This window comes from Uloborus diversus, chromosome 2 (assembly GCF_026930045.1).
Source record: "Uloborus diversus isolate 005 chromosome 2, Udiv.v.3.1, whole genome shotgun sequence".
NCBI classification, from domain to species: Eukaryota; Metazoa; Arthropoda; class Arachnida; order Araneae; family Uloboridae; genus Uloborus; species Uloborus diversus.
In genome coordinates, this window is record NC_072732.1 from 116,446,988 (window position 1) to 116,474,570 (window position 27,583).

The window sequence follows — 27,583 nt, forward strand, 5'->3', positions numbered from 1 at the left end:
TTGGATATTTCTGTTAGTACCAAAGATAGTCTAAACTGCGCTTTTAAAACTACAATTTCGACAAACTTTCGAGAAGAGACTTAAAAAACTCCTCCATTCAATTTCAACGTCCTTTAAGTATTCAAATTCGAAACATTTTCGGAGGAAGGACTCCAAATCTCTTCTCCCCAAAGATTGTATAAAACTTCATTTTTAGAACTACAGTTCTGAAAATTTTCCGATGGAGATCCCCAACTCCTCTCCTCTGCTATAATCAAAGCCTACACCTGTGTTTTTAAAATTTCGACTTCGAAAAATTACCGGGTGAGGAACCTTGAACTTCTACCTCCCCCCCCCAATACTACTAAAGATTGTCTACAATGGCATTTATAAAACTACAATTTCGAAACCGGGGGAGAAACCCCCGAATACCCTATATCTGAGAAAATACTTCACTTACGATTAGGCGTATACAGTGAAACCTGTCTATAATGATAACCTGTCTATAACAATTTTTTTTAATGCCATTAGCAAAACGTCAGCATGAATAATCAAACTGTCTATAATGATAACCTGTCTATTACGATATTTTTTTAGGTCCCAACAGTATCGTTGTAGACAGGTTTTACTGTATTGCAAACAGTTCATTCCTGTAGTGACACTCTCCTAAACTAGGAGCTGAAAACTTCTCGCTCTCTCTCTGTGTTAAAATGCATTGAAAATTGGCTGATTGGCCGCCAAACTCATACGCACTGCCCAAGTTTTTGACTTTGCGACTGCCCTGCTTTCATTTTATTGCTCTTTCTCCTTCTATTTTTAAAAAATCTTTAAACTTTTAAGTTCTCTTTTTTACATATCCTTTTTTTTCTTTGCATTCGTTGTATTTTGTTACATTTTAGTCGTTTTAAGCTGAAATAGTAGTGGTTTATTACAAAATAGTCTTTTTTGTCTTATTTTAGGCTAAAATAGTCGTCATAGTCTGCAACTCTTCAAAATAGTCGCTTTTTTAGTCTGCAGCTGGCAGCCCCTTAAGAATTAAAAAAAAGATTGATTTTTTTATGAAAGCATAAGTCTGATTTTTTTTAATACTCTCTTTACAAATTCTTTTTCTTTATTGCTTTTATGTTTTGTTTAATATACTGTACCGTACATTTTCAGTTTGCAAAACATTTTATGAACCAATACAACCAGGTTTTTAGCAAGAACAATATTCACTTTATTTTCCACAGATCTTTGCAGCCTTTTGAGGGTTATCTGCCATACCTAATTCCTAGAGCAGCATTTCTTAATTTCTTTGATCAGTGGAACCCTTTTAAATGCTCACTTCTTTCGTGGAAACCTTAGTTTTTTGTCAATAGTTTGCAGTTGCGTAGCCAAGGTTCTGTTTGAGAGGGAGCACTTCTTATCTCAAAGAGACTATCACATTCTATTTGTCGTTAAATTGATAATTAAATAGACTTTATTATAGATCATGGTAATTATTGCTAACTGCTAATTATTATAAAACACCAAAACACTCCATTTGCATTGGCGGCTGGTGCCCCAAAAGAGTGGGGGTTAAAGGAGGTGCGGGCGGCAGGGGGGGGGGCAGGTTTGGTGGGCTACAGACCTTTAAAGCTAAATTTTTTCTTCAAAAATTGGGCAACCGAGTTTTTACATCATTGTTAATGAATTGACCTTTTCCCAAAAATTGGAGAAACCGACACAAAAAACCGAGACCAGATGGCCACAGAAGATTCCTTCCTGCAAAATCAAAGTTCCATTCTAATTTTTACAGAATAATAACATGAAAAAAGCATAAAACAAGAACTTATTAAGTCAGGTCTTTCTTTGAACACGTGAATAGATCATCGCTATCATTTTTCATTCGACCCTTAGTTTTGAACTTAGAAAGTTCCTTTACTGTTGAAAATGAGAAGGCAATTGCCCCTTCATACGAGCTGCCTATGCCTATTTGTGGTTCTGAGTATTTTAAAAAAGGGATAAATAACCTCAGAAATTATAAATGATTGATTCATATGATTAAAATATTTTCTTAGTTACGAAAAGAAATACTGATGTGTTTTACCCACAATAGCGTTAAGAATTCACTAAAATTTACAAAGAATAAGTTTTTAAAACAAAAAACTAAAATGTCTCCAATTTTACAACAATTTTTAAAGTTTGATGTCACTGTATGTTATGTTGCCTTAAATTGGTCCTCACATTCGGTCACTCATTAATTGTTAAAATTGTGTTTTCATCTGCTACCATAGATACTGGGAGAGTGGCTAGTATTAATAGTAGAACATTTGAAGTTTACGTCAAAAATTGCAATTTTAGTCAATATTTGGTATTGATGCAGAAAAAGGAATTAGGGGGTGTCCTTCCATAAGTTTTTCAACATTGAAGTCACTTTTAAACTATCTTTGGAGATATTAGGGAGACAGTGGCTTCTTTTGGATTTTTTTCGAAATTGAAGTGTGAGAAAGAGGTGCTTTATGACTGATCTCAGAAAAATTTTGAAGTTGAATCTTAAAGGCACAATTTCAAGAGACAAATAAAATTATTCTTACAGTGGCTAACTCTGATGGGTAATAAAGCTCAGATTGGTGCAAGAAAGTAAAAGTAAATTTATTTTTAATTTTGGGAAAGTGTTTTTATTGATTTTTTAAGTGACAAATTTGAAAGATGTGGAATGAAAACCTGCAAGTCTCATGGAACCCCTAAAAGAGCTTCCTGGAACCCTGAGGTTCTGCGTAACACAATTTAAGAAACGCTATCCTAGAGTAAACGCAAGTTTACTGTAGAATGAACTGAATAGCACCCTTTGTTTAGCTGTAAGATGAAAAGCACTACAATATATAGCAATGGAAATAGAAAATGTGGTACACTATGACAGAGATGTGCCCATGTGCATGTAAGAGTTATAGAAAAATCTTCAATTGAAATCATTTGGTTGCTTAGCCAAGATGATTATAATAGTTAAACAACTGGAACAATAGCAAATAGTTTTTAAGATTATTGTGTATAAATATATGTATAAAGAACAAGCTACAAATATTTATAGAATACATTTATTTTAAACTAAGACCAAACTTTATATTTTTAATAAAAATAAAAGGATCAAACTAAAATTTTGAAAACTATAAAAACTCACAAAAAGTTTCAAAAGTTTGAATTCAAAATATGAGAAAAATAAGGGTTAATATTGTATTCATTTTTTCACATTTTTGTGTATTCTCCACTACAATACCGTTTGGTGTTTCGAATCGAAGAGTCTTCCAATCTATAAGTATATAAATAAATAGATATATATTTTTATGAAACTACATATATGTAGTTAGTACAAAAAAAATCAAAAATAATGTACAAAAATAGGAAATATTCTTTTAAATATTTAATCACTCATTACTGCAGTGAACTAACTGCTTTTAAATAAAACAGACGTAAAAATAATTTTCGAAACACATGCCACATTTTGAATTTGTCAATAATAAAAAGAACCTAGTTTTGCAGCATTGTTTTTTTTTATCAATATATTGTCGCCTCAGAGCAACAGTAGGATATCTTAGTGTTATTCCTGAGATTAGATGTCTTACTGTTGCTCTGAGACGACGATATGTAAACAGAAATTTCAGACGAAACCACAGCTATGAGAAGAACATCTAATTACCTATTTTGCCAAAGACTAAGATATTCAATTTACAAAATATTAAAATTCTTAACTAATGTTTGGTTTCTGTAATATCTTATTGATGAAGGAAGTGCAGTAAGTTTCAAATCCTTTTTACAACGAACCATAAATATTTAAAGAGGAAAAAAAATACTATACATGTTTTTTGCTTGGATTTTCACTTCGGTAGGAATTTTACTAACATCATCGTCATGAACTGTTGGAGAATAGTGATCAGGACCAATTACTGGAGTTCTGCTGCTATTGTTGATAAAAGAAAGTAAAAATTAAACAGAGTTAATAGTAATATTAAATCTCTTTTAGTTAGCTTGCATAAATAAATATGTAGATGCAAGCTCAGAGTCACTTTAGGTTTAGAGGGAAGGTTTATGTTCAGCAGTGGATGTCGTACGGATAAAGCAGTCATGATGTTGATCAGTGGCGCACATAAGGGAGGGGACCAGAAGGTACGGACCCCTTCCATAGGTCTTTCTTTTTTGCAGATTAATTACGATTCAATGTATTTTGCACATAGAATAATTTCAAACAAAGTTAACAATAACTTCAGTTCTAATAAGTAAAAAAATTAACTCTTCATGTTAAAAGATTTTTAAAAATATTCTGCACTTTCCCTATAACAAATTGCATATAAGAAGCAGAATGGTGAATGCAAATGCATGTTTTTAGCTTTGTAATTGCAGATTAAAATGAGATTCTATGAACTTGAATCCATTTTTCAATTATGAGAAAAGTTAAAGCTTAAATTATTTTGTGTTCTAGTTATTTAAGTATATTTCATTAAATAATGCTAATTATTTATTCAATAGTTTTTTTTTTCACTGTTTTTCATTCTCGGGAATCCATAAAATCAAGTCAATATGTTTGACAACGCACTGAGGTTTGATATGAGAATGAGACTTTCAACCTTGGACCCTCCCCTTGCAAAATTTCTGTGTGCGGAACTAAAGTTGATGAAATATATTTATGTATCTCTGCATTTGTATCTTCTCCGAAAAAAAGAAAGGATAGAAAAAAGAATGTTTTTCACATACACACATACAAAAAAAAAGAGTGAAATTCAGTCGCCCAGTACAAGGATAATACGTACATTACATTTTTAATTTCTGCATCAAAGATTTTTTTAGATTCATGAATGTAGACGGTTTGATGAGTGAATAATCTTTCAAAATGCATTTCTGAAAGGGTTTGCTTTGGGATCTCCAGAGTGAAATAATGCAGTGAATATTTCCCTTGTCCAGCAAGCGCATATATCTACATTCAAAGATTTTTGACTTGGAAAACTTAAGATGCCAAGTTTTTCAAATGTTAAGACTAATTCAAGTGGATAAATATGAAATCCTTTTAGGTGTAAAAATAAATCCTCGTAAATATTTAAAGTACAAAATTCATGAATGTATAATAAAAAATATCAAAAATGTAACCCTGCCAACATTTCCACAACATAAAATTCTCATGACATTAAAATTTTAATTTATGAATCGTACTATTTTGAAGCTTGTATTATGTATAGAATGTTGGTAATAAAAATAGAATGGAGAGAAAAAAAACTTTGAATTAAAAAAAAAATATGTTTTTAGGGTCATACATATATACAATCATGAAATATTATATGTCATACCTTAAATAATTTCAGAGCTTTACAGGGTTTATTTAAGCTGTAAATTAATAATTTTTTAGACCTAAAAATAAACAGACAGATAATTAAAGCAGTGCCCAAACATAAATGCTTTAAGTGGTATTTGAAAATTCATTCCTCGGTCTTACAAAAATTTTAAATGAAAGATTTGCTGTGCATGGAAGTAGTTTTACATAGCATGGAAATGATTTTCAGTACGGTTAGTTCATTTGTATATTTTTAAATACATTAACAAAACTTTTAGGCAATATACAAAACAGGAAAAGTTATATCATTACTAACATTCTTTTTCCTCCTCTGAGAATTCTACTTTTATTTTTATCAAAGATATACTGCTGAATTTTTATTGGCCTGAAAGTAAAAAAGAAAAATAATAAGTATAAAAGTATGAATTAAATAGCTAAAAATTCAATGTGAATATAATGTTTGAGTTTCATGCCCGATGCCATAAATATTAGTTTGGTTTATTGTTGCGCAGGTTAACAAATTAGCTGCATGAGGGAAGACTGAAAATATTGGTGTGTACAGGTGTCCCTCGTATAACATGGTTTATTCGTACCGTGTAGTAACGAAACTGTGCTTTTCGAGACTTTTTAAAAAAAATTTTAAACTCATCTATTATGTACATAACATAAATCAGATCAACACGTATGGTGTTGTAATTAAACTGTTATACAAAACTTTGAATAAATTGTACAGTGCTATATCGAAACCAAGCCTTAAGGTACAAATTGTAAAATCACTGAAATTTCGGTTTGTTGAAACCGACGCCTCCTTAATACTAAATGCCTGTTGCTTTCTCACTTTTAACATAGAGCAAACAAGATCCCAATAAGCAAATTTTGGTACACCTGTTACTGCCATCTATCGAAGGTCAAACGCATTAGAAATTAATAGCAGAAAACGCAATTGGTTAAAATCTAAAATTAAATTTTTAAATTAACCAATTAACAATTTTTTTTGAATTGCTTGGATCCAACGCCATAGCAATGCCATCCTTGCATTGCCACCAGGTAGGAGGTAGCGAGCGTTGAAAGGTTTACCGGCAGCGGATCCTTTTTTGAGGCAAATGTAATTTGATTTTAGTATTAAAGAGGCGTTGATTTTAAAGCACGAAAACTGGGAATTAAAACTGATCCAAAATTAGATTTGCTATAAACAATACAACTTAATTCTTTAACATACCTCAAATTAAACCTATAGTGAATAACAAGAAAACTCTTTACTATAAGAAAGAAAATCTGAGCTTTTCAATAGCAATAAAGTTTGTCTGAGCAACAACAGCAAAACAAAAGATGAAATGAAAAGAATTATTCTACTTATGTTATTTCAATTTTAGTTTTGGCTGAATTTTTTTATTTATAGTTTGCCAAATTTATCTTATGTTTAATCCTAATGTTATTTTCTTACAATGTGTTGGAAACAAAATAATTCTCATCTTTGAAGACAAACACAATTTTTCGTATCAGTTTTGTTAAAACAAAGAAAAGGTATTTTTGTGTTAATATCATCCGTTTTTAACAACGTATAAACAAAAATAAAATTCAGTCTCTTAAAGTTTGTTTTACATTAAAACTGTATAGAATTAAATTCAAGTTTTGTACCCTGAAGACATCACATTTGGATTATGGGGACACGAAGGCAAATAATTTAGACATCCCAAAACATGTTTTCTTATGCTTTTTTGATTTGTTACTTATTTAGATTTTTCTTCTTTTTTTTCTCATAATTACACCGTGTATAATTTTTTTGGTTAGGATTTTCATTTTACCAAAAGAAAAATAGAAATTTAATTTCTAAAATACATCGCATAAAGTTCTGGTTCAAAATTTATTGTTGGCAGATAATATTTCATTCAAATCAATCAGTACAGTATTATATAAATAAATTCAGAGCTTGCTTTCAGTTATACAGACAAGTCTTTAAAATAAGCCTTTGAAACTACAAATTAATAATGCAGAAAGATTAGTCAACTCTTAATGAAATCAATAACTTTAGGAAAATTGCAACTTGAATATTGACAAAATTCCTAAATATCTCTTTCACATGAAAAGGAAACATACCTTGTACTATGAAGATCTATTTCAGTTTTTTCTAAATTAAGTTCCTTCATCTTTCTTTCCAATTTTTCTAACTTATTAACAAAAGGTTCAAGCCTTATGTCATAATCATCACTGTACAACTTTTTATCCACTTCTGTATTAAGTTTTGCTGAAAATTCCTCAAATTTATTTTCCTGAAAATAAATGCATAACAATCTCTTTATAACCATTTTTAGATTGTCCCTAGGAAGAAAATGAACCTGAATTCCAGAACAGTTAAAAAGTTACAGTATTAACAACGTGGTTGAAACCACTGGCAAATTAAGAGAAAAAAACAAATTTAAACAAGAGTGGTATCATTTACAAAGAAAAATAATGCTGTGATAAATTCATAAGGATAAAGAAAAATATATAAAACATTCATATTGGAATCAAATCACCAATTGATTAATTATGCCAGGAAAACTTTGATGAATTTTATGAATTTTGAAAATATTGCTAACTTGTTACACCTCATATTAAATAGTATGAGTAGAATACAGAATTAGGAGCACTGAAGCAATTTCAAAATAAAATTTGCCTATACAATTTTATTTCAACAAAATTGCAGTTTCATTTCAACAAAATTGGTTCAATGAAGTTTTCTGAGTATATTTTTACATGATTACAACTTGAGTCAATGAAAAGATACCGCATGACATACCCCCTCACCCCTAGTATTTTTACACTTTGAGAAGATTTGAAGGAGGTATGATTTTAAAAAAAGAATAATCATAAAAGCAAATCTAAATAATTAAATTGGAAAAATTTAACTAATTAGCAGAAAGCCACATGTTAATTTTATAAGGAATGCTCCTCAGTCTCCAAAAGTTAAATATAATGCACTAACAAATACATACGAACCATTGCCAAAATTTCTGAAGAAGTTCGCTCACATAATTGTTGCACTCTATGTTCAATTGCAGACAGTTCATTCTTACTAACTTTTTCTCTCACGATATACTTTTCAGCTTTCTAATATACAAATGAATGAATGAGAATAAACAATCAATATTAAAATTAGTATTTAGTATAAATTAGTACTTGATATGCATACAGTCATAATAAATGTGACACCTTTAAATGCACACTGAACGTTTTCAAATACATCACAGTTCAAAATAATGATAACAACATAACACATTATAAAAACAATAGCTTAAGAAAAATGAGGCTGAAAGAGCAAAAATGAAAATAAAACAATTTAACGCTTACATGCAAGAGAAATTCATGTGAACTATAAAGTCAGAGAATTAACCAAACCTTGTATAAAACAGATTTTCAATGCCTTCAAAATATTGACTTTGTATTTGAGGGAAAAAAAAACTACACTATAATTTGTACACAATAGTTAAAACTAAAAAAAAAGCAGAAATATATACAGAAGGTCTGAAATGAAGCATCTGACAGTGAAATGTTGATGAATTTGAAAAACAGAACTTTAGAAGCAAAATAAATGAAAAAAAAATGATAATGATAATAGAGATAAAAAAATTAAATAAATAAATCTGAAATATGTTTGAAGGGCAGAAATATATATATAATTTTAATTCACCATTCAGTGTCACAAAAAATATATGCTGGCGTCACCCTAACGGCACTGGCAGATGTACAATTTTGAAGGCCTGTTGCAATGCATCATTGAGGGGGCCTCCCTGTCTATCACTGAACTACATAAAATATTTATCAAAAGCATTTTTGAATCCCTTTTGAAGCCCTTATGGTCATGAGGCCTCACCCAAATGCGACATTTGCAACATGGTAAATAAACTACCTACAGCCTAGCAGGCCAATTGCTCTTGTTAGCTATTAACATGCTGAACTATTAAACGGACAATCAGATTTGCACAATTTTTTGAAATTACGTCTATTTATCTCGGGTAACTATAAAAATATGATAAAATTTAAAGGAAAAAAAATACTGTGTTTTTTAGTGTATTCTATTGTTGGAATAGTGGTGCTTTGGGTGAAGCTTTAATCCTAGAACTTGGAAAAGTGACGCTTTGGGTTAAGCTTTCCTAGAACTTGAACATTGGTTATAGAAAGGTTAAGAAGAAATCATTTTAGATGGATGAATATTCTCCTGGACAAGACTAGGACGTTCCCAGCAAAAATTGTCTGGATGTTAGTCTAACACTGAGACACATTTTCAAGTGCCCAGCACTTGCACTGCATGTTCTAAAATTAGAAATGGTGCCACTTGAAGACAATCTAAGAGTTGCTTTCTACATTCAAGAAGCTGGCAACAGCACACTTTTAGATTTTTGACATGATCTAAAACTCCATGGTCATGAAAACAACAACAATTGTATTATAAAACCAGTAACACAGTCAAGGCAATAGCATCCTTTCATCTTATTGTATTTAAAGAATTCCCTGACTTTTAATTTAAAATTTGGCATCAAATGGGTTCAGAAGCACGTTTTGTTTGATGCAACTAAGTGCAAAAGATAAGCCCAAATTTTCCACAGGAGCTTGAGCCTTCAGTAGAACGAATGAATAACGCTAGTCTCAATCTTTTCTTCCTGTTTTTTTTTTTTTTTTTTTTCGGCTAAATTATTAGATTATTCATTTTATTGATAATAATGAAAAATAAGATGGGTCGTCAAAATTATCAACAGCCATTTCATTTATAGAGGCTATCTTCTTAGAGAAAATTTGAATGATTGAATTGAAGATGAAAAATTTCGTGATACTTTTAGCATACATCCCAGAATGGTGCACAGCAGGAACACCACGCAAAGAGATTTTTATTGAGTGAGATTTCACAGAAAAAAAGTTACAAAAACATAAACTCTGCCTCCAAGTTTCTTCCAGGTCTACACCACTGATTTAAGCACTAACAGTGCTAGTGCAACAGTAAAAATTCCCCAAACACATTTTTTTTTTAAATTTTTCTCCAAATTTAGGATTTAATACTTGAAATTTTCTTAATTAAATTCATAGGGATGACAATACCACCACAAAAAGTGAATAAGAAATCAAGAAACATTCCAACTTACAGTATTTCAACACAATACAAAGAAAAATAATAAGGATTAGAAAGCAGAAAAAATACTTTATTTTCAATTAGGCAAAAGAATTAGGTTATTGAAAACTCAGATTTAAAAATAATGTACACACCTGCTCAAGCTGCCTTGTTACATGAACTAATGAAAGCTGGTGATTTTCGGTCATGTTTCTTAAAGCCTAAAATATTCAAACTATTCAATATACTATTTGATGCAGAAAATGATAAAGCTGACAAATTTTTCCTTAAAAATAAATAGAAACACTTTGTGTCATTAAAAAAATATATTACTGATTCAAGGCAACAGACAACACTCAGCTAGTTATATTGGTTATCATAGAGTAATATCATCTAATAAGGGATGGTACAAGACTAAGGTGCAACTGAAAGCAACAGGATGATTGATTGATTTTTAATAAAAAAGAACTGATGAAAATTTTGGTTTCACTAGTGCTATCTAAACTGTAGTTATCTGTACAAATCTGCATGGATTTTCTGATTGCAGTGCAAAGATCAAAAAACATTTCAATTTGTTTACAAAGAAGCGAGGTAAGGTTGTTTATTAAAATCTAAACAAAAGATAAATTTCTATCATAAAAAGATTTTATTCAAAAAAAAATAAATAATACGAGGGCCATCGGGAAAGTAGTATACCTTTGTGAAATAAAGACACAGAAGTAAATATTAACAAATTTAAACATTTTTATTGAAAAGAGCATACCTTAAACTACTTCTCCACATATTCTCCAAGCAAATTTAAGCATTTGTCATAACATGTGACGAGTTTTTGTATTCCAGCGTCATATTCCTCCGCCGCCAGCTGATTGAAATACATAGTCACATCTTCTTTAAGTTCTTCATCGCTGTCAAATCTTTTTCCCGCCAAAAACTCTAAGTCTTATAAAGAGATGAAAATCTGAAGGGTCCAAGTTTGGGCTATACAGTGGATGGTCGAATATTTCCCAATTGAATTGCTGCAGAAGTTGTTGTGTTATCCCCGCTGCATGAGGCATGGCATTGTCACGGAGGAGAATGACGCCATCAGACAATAGACAAGGCCGAACGTTTCTTGCGTTGAGAAATTTTATCACAGCCCTCACTTCACAACTGGCGGCATTCTCATTATTTTTAAACATTATGAACTACTACAGAAACAAAACAGGCAATGCTAGAGTCATGGAATTTGCAACAGAGAAGGCAGACAAGCCACTGAAGCGGCCTGACCTTGACCGACTGCTACTCACGTCGTCAGCGCCTCATGCGGCGGAAACGGGTACTACTTTCCGAATGGCCCTCGTAATAATAATAATAATGCAAATGCACTGCGGGGACTGATTAATAAAACCTTTTCGAGGATAAAGATGTGAGATTTAATTGCCTCAAACATGTATGATTTCATTAAGTTTTCAAAATAGAAAAAATGTTCAAAATTTTCCTTCTTTTTTTCCTCAATTTTTGTTATAGTAAAAAATATCCGATTTCCAACCTTTATTTTCATCATATTGACAATAATTAAGCTATACAAGTTTTCTTAGAATTTTTTTTTCTAGTAAGCAATGGTTCAATTTTATGCCAAAATTAGAAATAACTTTACAAAAGCTTTTTTACTTTAAGAAAAAGAAAAGTTCTAAGAATAAATAATACTAAGTGTATGCATTACTGAATAAGTTTTTAATAAACAAAACAAAAGATCTCTGACAAACTTGTAGTTTTCTCTTTATGCAATTGCTCTGATTAGTTAAGAAAATATATAAATAAAAGGAATGAAATCTGAAAAAATATACAAAAATCCTGTTTGACAAAACTACACAGAAATCAGCTGTATTTTTTCTTTTTCATATTGAACTACACTGCAAATTAAACGAAAATAATTCGAAAGCAGCATTGGTATCAAATTCCTTGATTCATGAAAAGTTTCTACATTTAAAACAGAAAAAAAATAATAATAATAATAATAAAATACTCACATAAATTCGATAATTTAATTGTTTAAAATTTAGGAAATACGACAGCTCTATTAATGACGTAAGGAATTTTATATAACAAACATGCAAAACAAATTGTAATCAAATAGTAACTTACACGCAGTTCATCGGCTTTTTTAGTGAAACTATGATCTTTAAAAGAAATTTTCTCAGAAACATCTTGTAGACATTGATCTAAACCATCAATTTTCTTCCTAACAGTAATAAGTTCACTTTCCATCTGTAATATCAATTTATTGATTTTTTTATTGATTGATCAATTTGACGATTTACTGCATACTACTAATAAATCGGAAAACAAAAAAGTACTGGTAGCTTACAGCTAACAAAGTAGCCTAATCTGCAGAGGACTGACTTTTCAATAACCTGCTATAACAAATGAATTTGAAACCAAAAAAATCACTATTTACAGAAATGCCACAGAAGAAATGGACCCAAAACAGTTTTTTTTTTTTTTTTTTTTTTTAGTAGCTTGAATGCAGAAAAATAGTAGACTAAATGGTAGCCATCAACAAACAACATACAGTTCCTTGAAAAAAAAAGTGTCAGCTTTTAGTTTGAAATGTAAATGAAAATTCTAGAGAAAACAACATGCATATTTTCATGCTAATCAATTTAAGTGCACCACAAATATTAATTTGCAAATAAACAAGCTGATGTATGCATCACATGACTTCTTTTTACTCCAGTTTAATGATAAAAGTGCCTCGGAGTCTGCAAAGAAACACTTTAAATATTTCCCCCCCCCCCCCCCCCCAAGTTTGTTACAAACCGAAGTAAAGAAAACGTTTTATACAGATAAATTATCCCAATATTGGCAGTTTTATTGTGATTCAATGGTTAACCCTCTAAATATGGGCTAGTTAAAACCAGATTAAAAAAAAAAAAACTCGCCAAATTTGTCGCCAAGTTGGCGAAAAAACTTGGGAAACAAAAGCGTAGCGATATAATGCCAAGTGTTTGCCAAATTATAACACTACTTGAGTTTGCATTGAAATTAACAATGATTTTACCCCCAAAAAGGTATAACTGCCCCCCTGTGGAACATCCGAATGCAAAACTAAAAGGGATGGTGCAGAACTAGACCCCACTAGGAGTCTACGTACTAAATTTCAACATTCTACGACATACGGTTTTTGAGTTATGCCAGATACCTAAGCACATACAAACGGACGTCACGAGAAGACTTATTGTAATTTACTCGGGGATAGTCAAAATGGATACTTCGGGTGTCTGTACGTTCTCAGGCATATATCCATGTGTAGTCGGGTTGAAAAAGAAATTCAATATTAATTCGGGCAAATAGGAAATTAAGGCCGATTTTTGAGTGAAATTTTTTTGCAAATACAATACCTCCTTTTTTGTAAAAGGAAGTAAAAAGGTGTCATATTAATTGTAACCTTAATCCCCATAGATATTAGTTGTGGAAAAACTTTTATGTTTTTTAAAATGGCAACAGTATTAGCCAAGCAGTTTGGTGTATATATACTCAGTGAATTCATGTTCAAGGGCTTATGTTGCTTATGTTAGTTCTGTTATGATTTTAATTTATGTTCGTTCATTTAGTTCATAATTTTTCTTCAATAAAATGTTTTAAGTTAATTGGTTTCATGTATCTGTATAACCGCGTGGCAGAAGAGAGTTAGAAGTTGTTTCGCGACACCATTTTTGGTGCATCAGGCCGCGAAGTCGTGAAAGGTGGAAATTGTGAGAGTTGTTTGAAGTTGCTTGTGGAAGTTGTTGGAAATTTTGTGGCACGTGCAAAGGTTGTGAGTGGTTTTTCATTTCTATTTTGACTGAAGTTTGTGTTATTTCTACTGTGTTGTTGTGAGCTGAACTGTTGTTGAATTGTAGGAAATTTGGATCGTGAATTGAGAATTATAGAAATTGTGCTTTTATATACGTTAGTTGGTAATTGAAGTAAATAAGGATTGAAATGGCAGATATTGAAAAGTTAAAAGTTAAAAGAGCAGCTATTAGAATGACGACAACTAAACTAATTAAAAAAATAAATGACTTTTTGGTGAAGATTGAAACTTGCAGCGAGGATAATGATACTAAGTCGAGTATTTTGAAAGAGTTTCATGAGCAATTACTTGAGAAAGAAAAAGGTCTGAAATTTGTGAATTTGGATATTGAAGCGTATTTACCGCTAGATGAAATTGAAAAGGATTGTACTATTTCCGAAGAATATTCGGAAAATATAGTACTTTGGAAACAACGAATAAAAAATAAAATAGAACTTTTAGAGACTAAAACTAACAATTCCAGTTCAGTTAATTCCTCAGAATTAAATGTTCAGAATGTTAGGACTGTAAAATTGCCTCGATTAAACATTAAAACCTACTATGGGGATCCAGTGGGATAATTGGAGTTTATGAATCAGTTTAATAATGCAATTGATAAAAATACAAATTTAAGCAAAATTGACAAGTTTAATTATTTAAAGACATTTTTGGGAGGTGCTGCAGCAAATTGCATTAAAGGTTTTACTTTATCAGAAGAAAATTACGATTCGGCTATTGAATTACTAAAAAAGCGTTTTGGTAATACACATACTTTGATTCAGTTACACATGAATAATTTATTGAAAATTCCTGCTGTGTATAATTCAAGGGATTTAAATAGGTTGCGAATTTTTTTTGATAAAGTGGAAGTTCAAATTAGAAATTTGAAAAGTTTAGGCATTGAAATAGATTCATACTGTAATTTGTTAACACCAATCATACTTGATCGTGTTCCTAGAGATCTTGTTTTGGAATTCAATAGAAAATATTCGGAAGGGTATAAATTTCAGGACGTTCTTACTTTCTTAGAAAGTGAAATTCAATCGCGTGAACGTGCATTACTTGTGCAATTAAGGTCGGAATCGTTTAAATCTGGTTCAGAAAATTCGGATAAGAATGATTGTAAAAATGGGTCAAGTAACAGTAAGAGTTATAAAAACTATGCTGCAACAGCAAACTATGTGGCTAGTACAAAAAAGCATTGTGTATTTTGTAATAGTCCAGATCATGAGTTTTGTGAGTATAAAACTATCGAAGATCGTAGAAATAAGTTAAAAAATGAAAACCGTTGCTTTAAATGTTTCTCGAAAAATCATTATAGTCGCATGTGCGGGTTAAAAGTTGAATGCAAATTTTGTAAAAGTAAATTTCACAGTTACGTTTTATGTGAAAATGCTAAGAATAAACCTTTAAGTAATGACAAAGTTAATGAACAAAATAACTCTGTTGTGACGCAATGTAATTCGTCGGCTTTAAAATCAAATATTTTATTGCTTACATGTTCAGTGATTGCAAGTGCAGGTAAAGATTCAAATTCTGTAGAAATTGCTCGAGTACTTTTAGATAACGGTTCTGAAAGATCTTGGATCACAAAATCTTTAGCAAGTCGTTTAAAATTAAATATAGTTAAAAGGGAAAGGCTTTCAGTTTATTCTTTCGGTTCGGTAAAAACATCGGAAAGAATTTATGAGGTTGCAAAACTTAAACTATCAAATAGAAATAATTCTGAATCATCAATTGAAATTGAAGTTTTAGTAACGCAAACAATAACTTCAGCATCCTTAGCGGTACCTAATGTCAACGTTCAAAATGCATTGCAACAGAAAGGCTTGTTCCTTGCAGATATGTGTAATAGTGAAAATGAAATTGAAGTTTTAATTGGAGGGGATGTGTTTTGGGGTATAATTTGCGATTCAAAAGTGTTCAAAATAAATGAAACATTAAGTTGCGTACCAACGATGTTTGGGTTAGCTATTCAGGGGGTCCAACAAAATTGCAATTCAAGCTTCGTAGGAGTTTTGGCTACGGATTGCGTAATTGCAAAGGATGTTCAGGTTCTTTGGGATCTTGATGTTTTAGGTATCACAGATAAGGAAGAATTAACTTTAGCAGATAAGCGTATAATAGATAGATTTCAATCAAATTTAAAATTCATTCAGGGTAGATATGAAACACGATTGCTATGGAAATTTTCCCCGATTGAGTTAGGGAATAACTTTTGTAATGCAAAGAAAAGATTTGATGAATTGCAAATAATTCTTCGGAAGGATGAATGGTTGGCTAAAGAATATAATAAAATTATTGAGGAACAAGAACGGCTAGGTATAGTTCAGGAATGTATTAGAACTGAAAACGAATACTTTATGCCACATCGTCCTGTTGTTAGGATTGATAAGGATACGACTAAAGTGAGACTCGTTTTTAATTGTAGTTCAAAATTAAAGCAAAATATTTCGTTAAATGATGCGTTAGAATGTGGTCCAAATTTAAATGCTAACATTCTTGATATTATGTTAAACTTTAGGAAGTTTAAAATTGCATTCAATGCAGACATTGAAAAGGCTTTCCTTATGATTAGTATTGCAAAAAATGATCGTAACTATTTGAAATTTATTTGGGCTTCAAATAACTCTGAGGGATATAAAATTATGCAAATGAATCGATTACCATTCGGTTGTACAATGTCAAATTTTGTTCTCAGTGCTACAATTAAAACTCACATAAAAAAATATGAAGATAATAGGCGTACAACTGTTGAAATGTTGAAAAGTTCATTGTACGTCGATGATTTGTATTTTGGAGCTGAAAGCGTGGAAGAAGCATTTCAGTTCTCGTCTGATGCCGTATCAGTTTTGAAAGATGGGGGTTTCAACTTAAGAAAGCTCAGATCTAATTCAGTTGAATTGGAATCTTTATGGGTTGACCAGGGTCTGAGTACTAGTGAGTGTTTGGAAAATTGTCAGTTAAAGGTGTTGGGGTTGAATTGGAATACTAAAGAGGACAGTTTGTCATTAGATGTAAAATCTTTGTTGAGTAATTTATCTTCGTTGAAAAATACTAAGCGTTGTGTGCTGCAGACAGCCGCAATGATATTTGATCCAATGGGTTTTTTGTCTCCTTTTGTTGTAAGAATTAGATGTTTAATGCAAGATATTTGGAAAATAGGTGCAGATTGGGATGATGAATTGCCAGAGAATTTGACTTTGAAGTGGAGGAAGTGGTATGGGGAGATTAAAGATTTAGATTCCATAACGGTAGAAAGATATTTCTTTTTAAATGTGAGTGACCTTAGGGATTCTGTTGAAATACACATATTTTCGGACGCGTCATTAGTGGCTTATGGTGCGGTTGCATACTTTAGGTATAGTAATAAGAAGGGTGAAGTTTCGACGTCCTTTATAATGTCAAAAGTCAGAGTGGCACCGTTGAAAAAATTAACGCTTCCGAGACTGGAATTGTTAGGAGTGTTAGTGGCTGCAAAATTGTGTAAATATTTGTCTGGTTTATTTAATAATTTGTCTGATAGAGTAATATTATGGACGGATTCAGAAATCTGTTTGTGTTGGATTAGAGGTTCATTTAGGGAGTGGAAACAATTTGTTGCAAATCGTATTTGTCTTATTCAAGATTTGACTTCGCCTAGTATGTGGAAATTTTGTCCAGGTTTAATGAATCCAGCAGATAAACTGACAAGAGGTGAATCATTGAGTTTGTTGAAAAATGGCAGCGTGTGGTGGCGCGGACCAAAGTGGTTGGCTAGTCCTAGTGATGAGTGGCCGTTGCAGAAACAATACTGTTCGAATGACGCGGCGAAAGTTGAACTTTTGAAAGTTAGTGTTAACACGGTTGTTTCATCGTACAGTCCTGTATTAAAAGTTAACGACTTTAGTAATTTCAAAAAATTACTGAGAGTGACTGCATGGGTGTTGAGATTTATTTCGAAGTCCAGAAAATTATCAATTGAAAAGGGTCCACTGAGTGCTATAGAATTACAAGAAGCTGAAGCGATGTGGATAAAAACTGTGCAGTGGGAAGTGTTCCGCGAGGAAATTCAAAGGCTTCAAAAGAATCAGCAGATTAGTAAATCTTCTAAGATTTATTCCTTATCTCCATATCTGGACGAGACTGGTGTTCTTAGGGTAAGAGGACGTCTAAAAGAGGCTCCATTGACTGAAAATGAAAAACATCCAGTTTTACTTCCGAAATCGAAATTTGCGGAATTGGTGATTTTTCATGAACATCTTCGTGTCTTTCATTCGGGTGTATCATCAACTTTAGCTCAAGTGCGTAAAAAATTCTGGATACCGAAAGGAAGACAGACCGTGAAAAGAGTTATTTCTACTTGTTTAATCTGCAAAAAATATTCGTTAAAACCAGCTAAGCAGTTAACTGGTCAATTACCCTTGGAACGTATTGCTGAAAGTCCACCGTTTAGTAATGTGGGAACTGACTTTAGTGGTGCAATAACTGTTAAATCGAAATTAAACAGTTGTGAGAAAGTGTACATTGTATTATTTACATGTGCTGTAACTAGAGCGGTTCATATTGAAGTGGTGCAAGATATGTCCGTAAAAAGTTTTATATTCGCTTTGAGACGTTTCCTAGCAAGAAGAGGAAATACAAAAATAATATTTTCTGATAATGCAAAGACTTTCCGTTCATCTTGTGAAATACTGAAATCTTTTCGTAAAATAATAAAGCATCCAGAGCTGCAGAATTTTGTAGCGTCGGAAAACATCATTTGGAAATTTATTCCAGAACGTTCTCCATGGTGGGGAGGTTTCTGGGAACGATTGATGAAAAGTATTAAAGACCCGCTGAGAAAAATACTCGGTAGAGCTCTATTGACATTAGAAGAGCTTGCTACCATCCTTACAGAAATTGAGTTTATTTTGAATAATAGACCAATTACCTATGAGTTCAATGATTTAAATGAACAAATTGCATTAACACCTTCATGTTTTTTATTTCCAGGAAAGGACAAGATTAACTTTCCAAATTATTTCCTTGAGGTATTTGACAAAAACTCTAACCAAAAGACTTTACAGAAACGTAAATTGTTCCAGACTCGTTTAATCAAGCAAATTTGGTCTCAATGGAAAGAACAGTATTTATTGCAATTGAGAAGTGCTCATAATTTTTTAGATCCTCACTCCCAACAGAACTTAAAAATTGGAGATATAGTGCTTGTTGAAGGACCTTTGAAAAATAAGTTACTGTGGGGCATGGGTGTGATCGATAAAGTTCTCATAGGAAGAGATGGCAATGTACGTGCATGCATAGTCCGCACGTCTAAAGGTTGCTTAAGAAGAGCAATTCAACTACTCTATCCATTCGAAGTGACTGTTTTGTAATGAAACGTATTGTTTATTGAATGTTTAAATTAGTTTAATTTCAGACTGAAGTATGTTGATTGTTAATTTAAGTGATGATTGAAATGTCTAATTTAGTTTAAATTGATAGATCTGTTTAATTTATATTCTTAAGTTTTAGTGTACTCATTAAAGAGTACAGGTGGGGAGTATGTGGAAAAACTTTTATGTTTTTTAAAATGGCAACAGTATTAGCCAAGCAGTTTGGTGTATATATACTCAGTGAATTCATGTTCAAGGGCTTATGTTGCTTATGTTAGTTCTGTTATGATTTTAATTTATGTTCGTTCATTTAGTTCATAATTTTTCTTCAATAAAATGTTTTAAGTTAATTGGTTTCATGTATCTGTATAACCGCGTGGCAGAAGAGAGTTAGAAGTTGTTTTGCGATATTAGTATTTAGTTTGTGGCAACACTGCCTTCATTATTATATAAGAATTGCTACGCATATGGCTTACCGCTTGCACTTAATAAACCATTTGTTCTTTGAGTTGCTACTTAGTAAACATTTGGTGCATAAATGTTACATGGTGCCGAAACTCTTGAACTGTAATTTTATGCGTTCCGCAAAAGCATAAATAATGACAACTCAAAGTGAGAATCTGGAAAGTAACGCAGCAAACAGCATAAGTGCTCGTCCACCCACGCCATTGATCTTGTCTTCAAGCGATGTTTCGAGGTCATGGAAGCTTTGGCGTCAGCAATTTGAATGGTATTCAATCATCGTCGGGTTGGAAAAGAAGTCGAAAAATGTGCAGATTGCGTTATTTATGTCCGCTATTGGACCAGAAGCAGTAAGTGTCTATAATTCATTTTCGGATAAAACTAAACTAAAGCTAGAAGCAATTGTAAAGGCATTCGAAAATTATTTCTTGCCTAAAACGAACATCACTTACGAGCAATTCATTTTTAACAAAGTAATACAGGATCCAAACGAGAAGTTTGATGACTTTCTCAATGGCTTAATGAGAAAAAGTAAATCTTGCGATTTTGGTGAATTGCACGATAGTCTGGTGATGGATCGCATTGTTGTTGGAGTTCATCGAGACACAGATAGAGAAAAACTCTTGTCGGAGGACAATCTAACTTTAGAAAAAGCTATAAAGATTTGTAAAGCTTCGGAACAAGCCCGGAATCAAATTAATTCCATGAAAAATGAGCCACTGAAAATTGAAGCCATAAAAACAAGAAATAAATCTCATTCTGCTGGAACTAAACTCCAAATAAAAGATGCTAAAAAGAGTACAACTAAATCTCTGTGTACAAGATGTGGTAAAATGTACAAGAAAAGAGAGTGTCCGGCATACAAGAAGATTTGTTTTGCTTGCAAAAAGGAAGGGCATTTTTCTCAAGTTTGCCCCACTAAAAATGTTGTTCCATCGGTAAGCGATGTGAAAAAAGATGTAGCAGATGAATGTTTCGTTGTAAACACTGTTTCGGGAAAACAAAGCATTTCAGATTGGTATGAAACTTTAGAATTTGATAACGGGACAAAGATTAAATTTAAATTGGATACAGGTGCACAGTGCAATGTTCTGTCTCGAGATTTAGCCATGAAAGCTAATTTAGAATTTTATAATACAAATGTTCGATCATTAATTTCATTTTCCAATCATAAAATGCGCGTAACTAATGAAAGTATTTCGTAGGAAATAACTTCACGATGCGATTTATGATAGTGGAAGAAATGGTGCAACCTATATTAGGGAAAGATTCATGTGTTGAGTTAGGCTTAGTTAAAAGAATGAATACTATAGGCCTAACCCGTGAAATCTACAGACCAGCTCTGCTGAAGATGAAATTAGTTGTTTGAAGAATATTAAGTATGATATAGACCTAATTGATGATCCCAAATTGGAAATATTTCCAGCTAGGCATGTGCCTCATGCAATAAGAGAAAGAGTTAAAGAAGAACTTGATCGCATGCAGTGCATGAAAATAATAAAGCCAGTAAGTGAGCCCACGCCAGCAGTTTCACCCATGGTAGTAGCCCAGAGAAAGAGAAAAATTAGAGTTTGCATGGATCCATCATGTCTGAATAAAAATCTCAAGAGACGGCACTATCCCTTGAACACCCTAGAAGAAATAGCAGCTGGAATCGATGGCTCAAAATGGTTTATGCTGCTAGATTGTCGGAAAGGTTTCTGGCAAGTTCCTGTTACGGATCGCACTAGCAAGTACCTTACCATGTCAACTCAGGTAGGAGAATCGTACCTGGGGACGATTCTCCTACCTGAGGATGCCTATGGGTTTGTCATCCGCCCCTGAAGTATTTCAGCAAATCATGGAACATTTGATTGGAAATATCAAAGGTGTTGAATGTGCTATCGACGATGTTTTCATACATTCCAAACCGGAGTTAGAAGAACTGACTTCCAAAGTTGTTAAAATTTTGACAAATGCAGGACTAACCTTAAATATGGAAAAATGCTTATTTTTTCAAAAAGAAATCAAGTTTCTGGGTCATATAATCACTGAAAATGGTTTGAAAGCTGACCTGAAAAATTGAAGCAATTTGAAATCCGAGAGTCCCTGAAAATACAAAAAGTCTACAACGTTTCCTGGGAATGATCACGTACCTGGCCAAATTTGTTCCCAATTTATCAGAAGTTACTCAACCATTAAGAGAACTTTGCAAAAAGGATATTGAATGGATATGGGAGGAAGAACAGCAAGTCTCATTTGAAAGGCTGAAGAAAATCTTGCAAGATTTACCCATATTAAAGTATCACAATGTGAATGCTCCAGTGGTATTATCAGTTGATGCTAGTCAACACTCTGTAGTTGCTGTCCTAATGCAAGAAGGTCGTCCAGTGGCATTTGCAGCTAAAGCTTTAGACCAAACCCAGCAGAACTATTCCCAAATTCAGAAAGAAGCATTCGCCATAAAATTTGGATGTATGAGATTTCATCAATACGTATGGGGTAGTAAACACCTTACTGTTGAAACTGGTCACAAACCACTCGTTTCTATCTCAAAGAAACCCTTGCATTGTGCTCCGCCATGCCTCAAAAGAATCATGTTAGACATTATGCCATATAGACCGTCAGTAATATAAAAGAAGGGCACTGAAATGTTTATAGCTGACACATTAAACCGAGATACCAGATGTAAAAACAACTCGGATGCGTCTGAACTGCAAATGGAAGTTTATATCATAGTCCCGATGACTAACGCCCGAACTAAAGAGCTAAAACAAAAGCAATAAAAACTGATGAAGAATTATCGTAGCTATCGGAAGTATGGAAGGCTGGCCCGATGACATTAACAACGTTCCGCAGTGTCTCAAGAAGTACTGGACTTTTAAAGACGAATTCTCTTACTACGAAGGAATTATATTCAAAGGGGATCGTGTAGTTATACCCAGTAAGCTTAAAGCTACAACACTGAAAACAATCCATCTGGGACATTTGGGAATCGAACGCTCTCTGAATAGAGCAAGGGAAAATGTCTATTGGTTTAACATGAACCAAGATGTAAATGAATATGTCAGGCAATGTGAAGTGTGCCAACAATGCCAAAGAAATAATACGGAAGAACCAATTCTTTTAAACAAAATACCCAAGAGACCATGGCAAATTGTAGCTACTGATTTATTTCACCTAAACAAGAAAAATTATCTTATAATAGCAGATAGCTATTCTGGCTATTTTGATTTCTGTATTCTGGGTAACATATCATCATCTACAGTAGTTAAGGCCATGAAGCATTGGTTTTCCACTCATGGTGTTCCAGAAATTTTGTGCTCAGATTCCGGCACTCAATTAATATCAGAAGAATTTTATAAATTTGCTGAAGATTGGAATTTTCAAATACAGGTATCTAGTCCAGAACACAAGAGATCCAATGGCCTGGCGGAGAGATATGTTCAAGAAGCCAAGAACCTTATTTCAAAGTGTTCTGCAGATGGCACCCTGCCGATCAGCAGAAACCTCTTGATGCCTAGAATAATCGAAAATGTTCCAGAAAACTTAAGAGTGTTAAGAATGGGCTACAAGATATATAGGGATCGAGGATCTAAGCCTAAGAAGCCTATTAGCATTGGAGAAAAAGTGTGGTTTCGCAAAGGACACAGAGATTGGAGACCAGCTGAAGTGATTGCGCCAGCTTCGGGACCAAGATCTTTCATCATAAGAACTCCCTAGGGTGCAACATATAGACGAAATACGTGGTTTCTTCGATACAACACTGTCAAAGATAAGAATCCATCTACGACCGATTCTCCGGAGCAAACTCCTAGAAGTAGTGATGATCAGAATGAAGAAGTAATTCTTCAGATGCCTCACAGTGAAATGGATAAGTCAGATGCTGTACAGGATGAGTGTCAAACACCGGTTAAATCATCAGACTCTCCTTCAACTTCTCCTGTTACCCGTAGCATTACTAGCCCTAAGGACATGCCTAGTACACACAAATCAGCTCCTATCACTCGCTCCGGAAGACTGATTAAAAAACCTATTAAACTTGACTTGTAAATACAGAATATTCTTCTAAACATAAACATTTTAGACATTAAGTTTTGTGCTACTTAAAAGTAAACATAATTTCAGGAAACCATATATATGTTATCAGTAAAAGTAAGTTTTTTCTTATTTTTTAAAAAAAAGACGGATGTCATATTAACTGTAACCTTAATCCCCATAGATATTAGTATTTAGTTTGTGGCAACACTGCCTTCATTATTATATAAGAATTGCTACGCATATGGCTTACTGCTTGCACTTAATAAACCGTTTGTTCTTTGAGTTGCTACTTAGTAAGCATTTGATGCATAAATGTTACAAAAGGGTTTAAATAAAGAAGAAAAACTGCTGCAGATTTGTTTTGAAGCAGGAAATTCTGTATTTTGCAGCATGAAATTTTCCCTTTTGGAGAAGAAATTCATGATTTTTGAATGGTTAATTCATGTTCAGGAGCAGCAATAAATTATTTATAGCAGAAAAAGTCATTGATCAGCAAAAGTTATTGGTTTTTAAGTTTGCATTTTATTTATTTAAAAGAACGTTCCATTATTAATTAAAGAACTTAAATGCTTTGTACCTTAAATATGTTTTAATATCATGGCAGAAACATTTTTGGAAACTTTGTGTTGCATTTAAGTTTATACCTTAATTCTGAATCTCATTTTTTGAACTAAATCCTTCAAATTACATAAGAGTACGCAGAATGCATTTTTCACATTTCAAACAGTAAAAATAGTACTTTATCTTAAAGGGAAAAAAAACATTTTCTTCTTGTTTGTTTTTGTTTCAGCAATAAAAAAGGCTTAAATTTAAATATATTTTTCAGGAAAAATAACAGAAATGTGAAAACTAATAGCGTCAAATAACACTATAAATAAAACCAAAAAAAAGGGGGGGGGGGACATTTTGCAACAAACGACTACACCATTTTTAAAGAAAAGACATAAAGCATCTTATTTTTTCATCTCTCCACAAAGACATTCTTATATTTAGAAAATTCAGAATTTTTTACTCTAAATAAGTTAAAGTACCTGCTTCATATCATCTAAAATGCTCTGAATCTGCTTTTTTACATAGACAATAACTTGACCTTTTAACTGACGAGAATGCTCTTCTAGCATTTCAGAAGAGATGATAGCTCTATCTCGAGGGACACGTTCAATTTCATCGGGTAACTCACCAATATATTTCTCTTTGAAATCCTCATCATCCTGAAATAAGTATCAAAATAAATAAAACTGCAGTTTGATTTTTAATACCTGACTATTGAGATACAAAAATTTATTACACTATTCTTAATGGAAGTTGACTTGTTTCTTAAGAAATAATCGGAAAATTGATCAAATAAATCCAACAAGGACGTAAGTAAAATTAGCCAAGGAAACAATGCAAAGACATATACAACAAACAGTAATGCAGTGCACCTTCTCACCTCCACTTGAGCATATTTTTTTCTCACTTTGTACTGTAGAAGATGATGTAAGTATAACTTCAAAATAAAACATTAAACCAAAAATTTAAAAAGAGCTCAGTTTAGTTAAATGAGTCCAACTCTTATTCTTCACATGAAATTTTTCACTAGTTCATAAATATTGTGACACTTTTTTCAGTAGCTAGGTGTTTAGGAACGATTGTGTCAGGCCTGAGAAGGTGATAATGTTGATGAGGAAGTACTCTGACACCCTTGCTGTTTGAAAGGATGCATTTCCCTATTAAAAAATGACTCTTGGGAGCCCCTCTACAAGTGTCATTACATGTGACTGAAGCATGGCCAAAAAACATGGCATTTACCTGTCATTATGTAGTGGACATAGGTGGATTTAGGCTGTAAATTCTGGAGGTGCAACAATATCGGGTGGGAGGGGGGGGCTGTTATAATGCACTTTTGACTGAAATAAAGTGCAAGGACTTCGTTGTACCTTGTATCGATGTGGAGAAAGGATATTATAATTCTCATGTTTTTAACCACAGTTGTTTGAGAGAGAAAAAAACGTAATGATATACCAATAAATACCCGATTGCAGAGTACACAATTATACTATAATACAGCACTGAATAATAAATAATTTAAGAATTATGTTTATTTGATACATATAATTGCTTATTATCTTTCTTTTCTAAATGGATAAAAATACTTGTTCTTAAAGCGTAGCACAATTGCACTCTCACTGGCAATGTGTGGGGAGGTGACACTCGCGAGTCACGTAATAAACTGCATGTAGTTTTATAATTTGGATTGCTTTCAAGTAAATTAACTTGCATTGTGGCTATAGAAAAACATAAGTAGATTAACAAACTTCCTGATGAAATAAATAAATAAATTTATATATATATATATATATATATATATATATATATATATATATATATATATATATATATTCCTGATGAAATATATTTCATTAAAAAAAATTTGAAAATTCTGCCAAAAATGTTGGGGGTGCGGCGCACTTCCTGGCACCCCTGTAAATCCATCTATGGCAGTGGATCAATATTAGAGGTGATCATAAAATTGTATAGGGGGAGCAAGGCCTTGCTCCAGGCAGCAACCTCTTGGGGGGGGGAATTCCCCCAATTTATGTTTATCTCGTCGGAACTTGTTATAAAATCTTGAAGGAAGATAGGTAAGGTTGGTAATTCACAGTTTTTGCCCTGGCTTGAAAAAAAGATCTGGCACTGCCATGCAAATGATGTTGATGAACTATCGATACTTGTCTAGGACTGTAGATAAAGGAACTTGCAGGGTAAAAGAAAAGAAACTAGGTTGGATTCTCCATTAGAAACAATGGCTGAGCCTGGATTATCTCCCACACCTCCAGGGAATAAACATTTCAAAATCCTTTAAGTGCATTGAAAAGTAGGTATTTTTGCACCTTGCTTCCAAGAGATGGTGCCAGTTGTGAACATTAAATGTTTTGGCTTGCATTCTTGGCACCGAGTTAACTCTCCCTCTGACCATGAACAATGTAGCATGTAAACTTTGTGAAAGTCACTACTTGAACACTCTGAGTGTATGTCCCTGCTCTTTACAAATAACACCTGTAACAAAATTATAATTTGTAATTCCACATGAACAAAAAAATTAGCTTTAATTTGATATATAAATGATGACTATAATTTCTGAGTGCATAAATGTGCACCAATAGTACCCGTTTACATGTGGCTGCAAATAGGTAGCGGCCAGTTGCGCAATGGCAACTATAACTTTTCAAGTTCTTCAGGTATATTTCTTTGAAGTAGAGTATAGTTTATGTCAATAACAAATGTGTCATTTTTACCCCAAAATGTAAAACAATATTAATTTGATAAAAAATACTTGCAGGCACTTCTTGCTAGGCAAACTAGCCAAAACACATTACCCCTTTCATAATGTAATATAAAAATTTGATTTTGATTTTATACTCGATGAGTGCAGAATTCTGCAGCCGGATCTCGTACTATAATGTACTTACATGTAAATAAGCATGGATTTTTCACTATAATTTAACATTGAGGCCCTTTTCTCCTTCACACGGAAAACTTTGAACAAAACAACAAGAGACAATTCAAACAATTACCAAATCATTGACGAAGAAAAGCAAAAGGTATTTTTA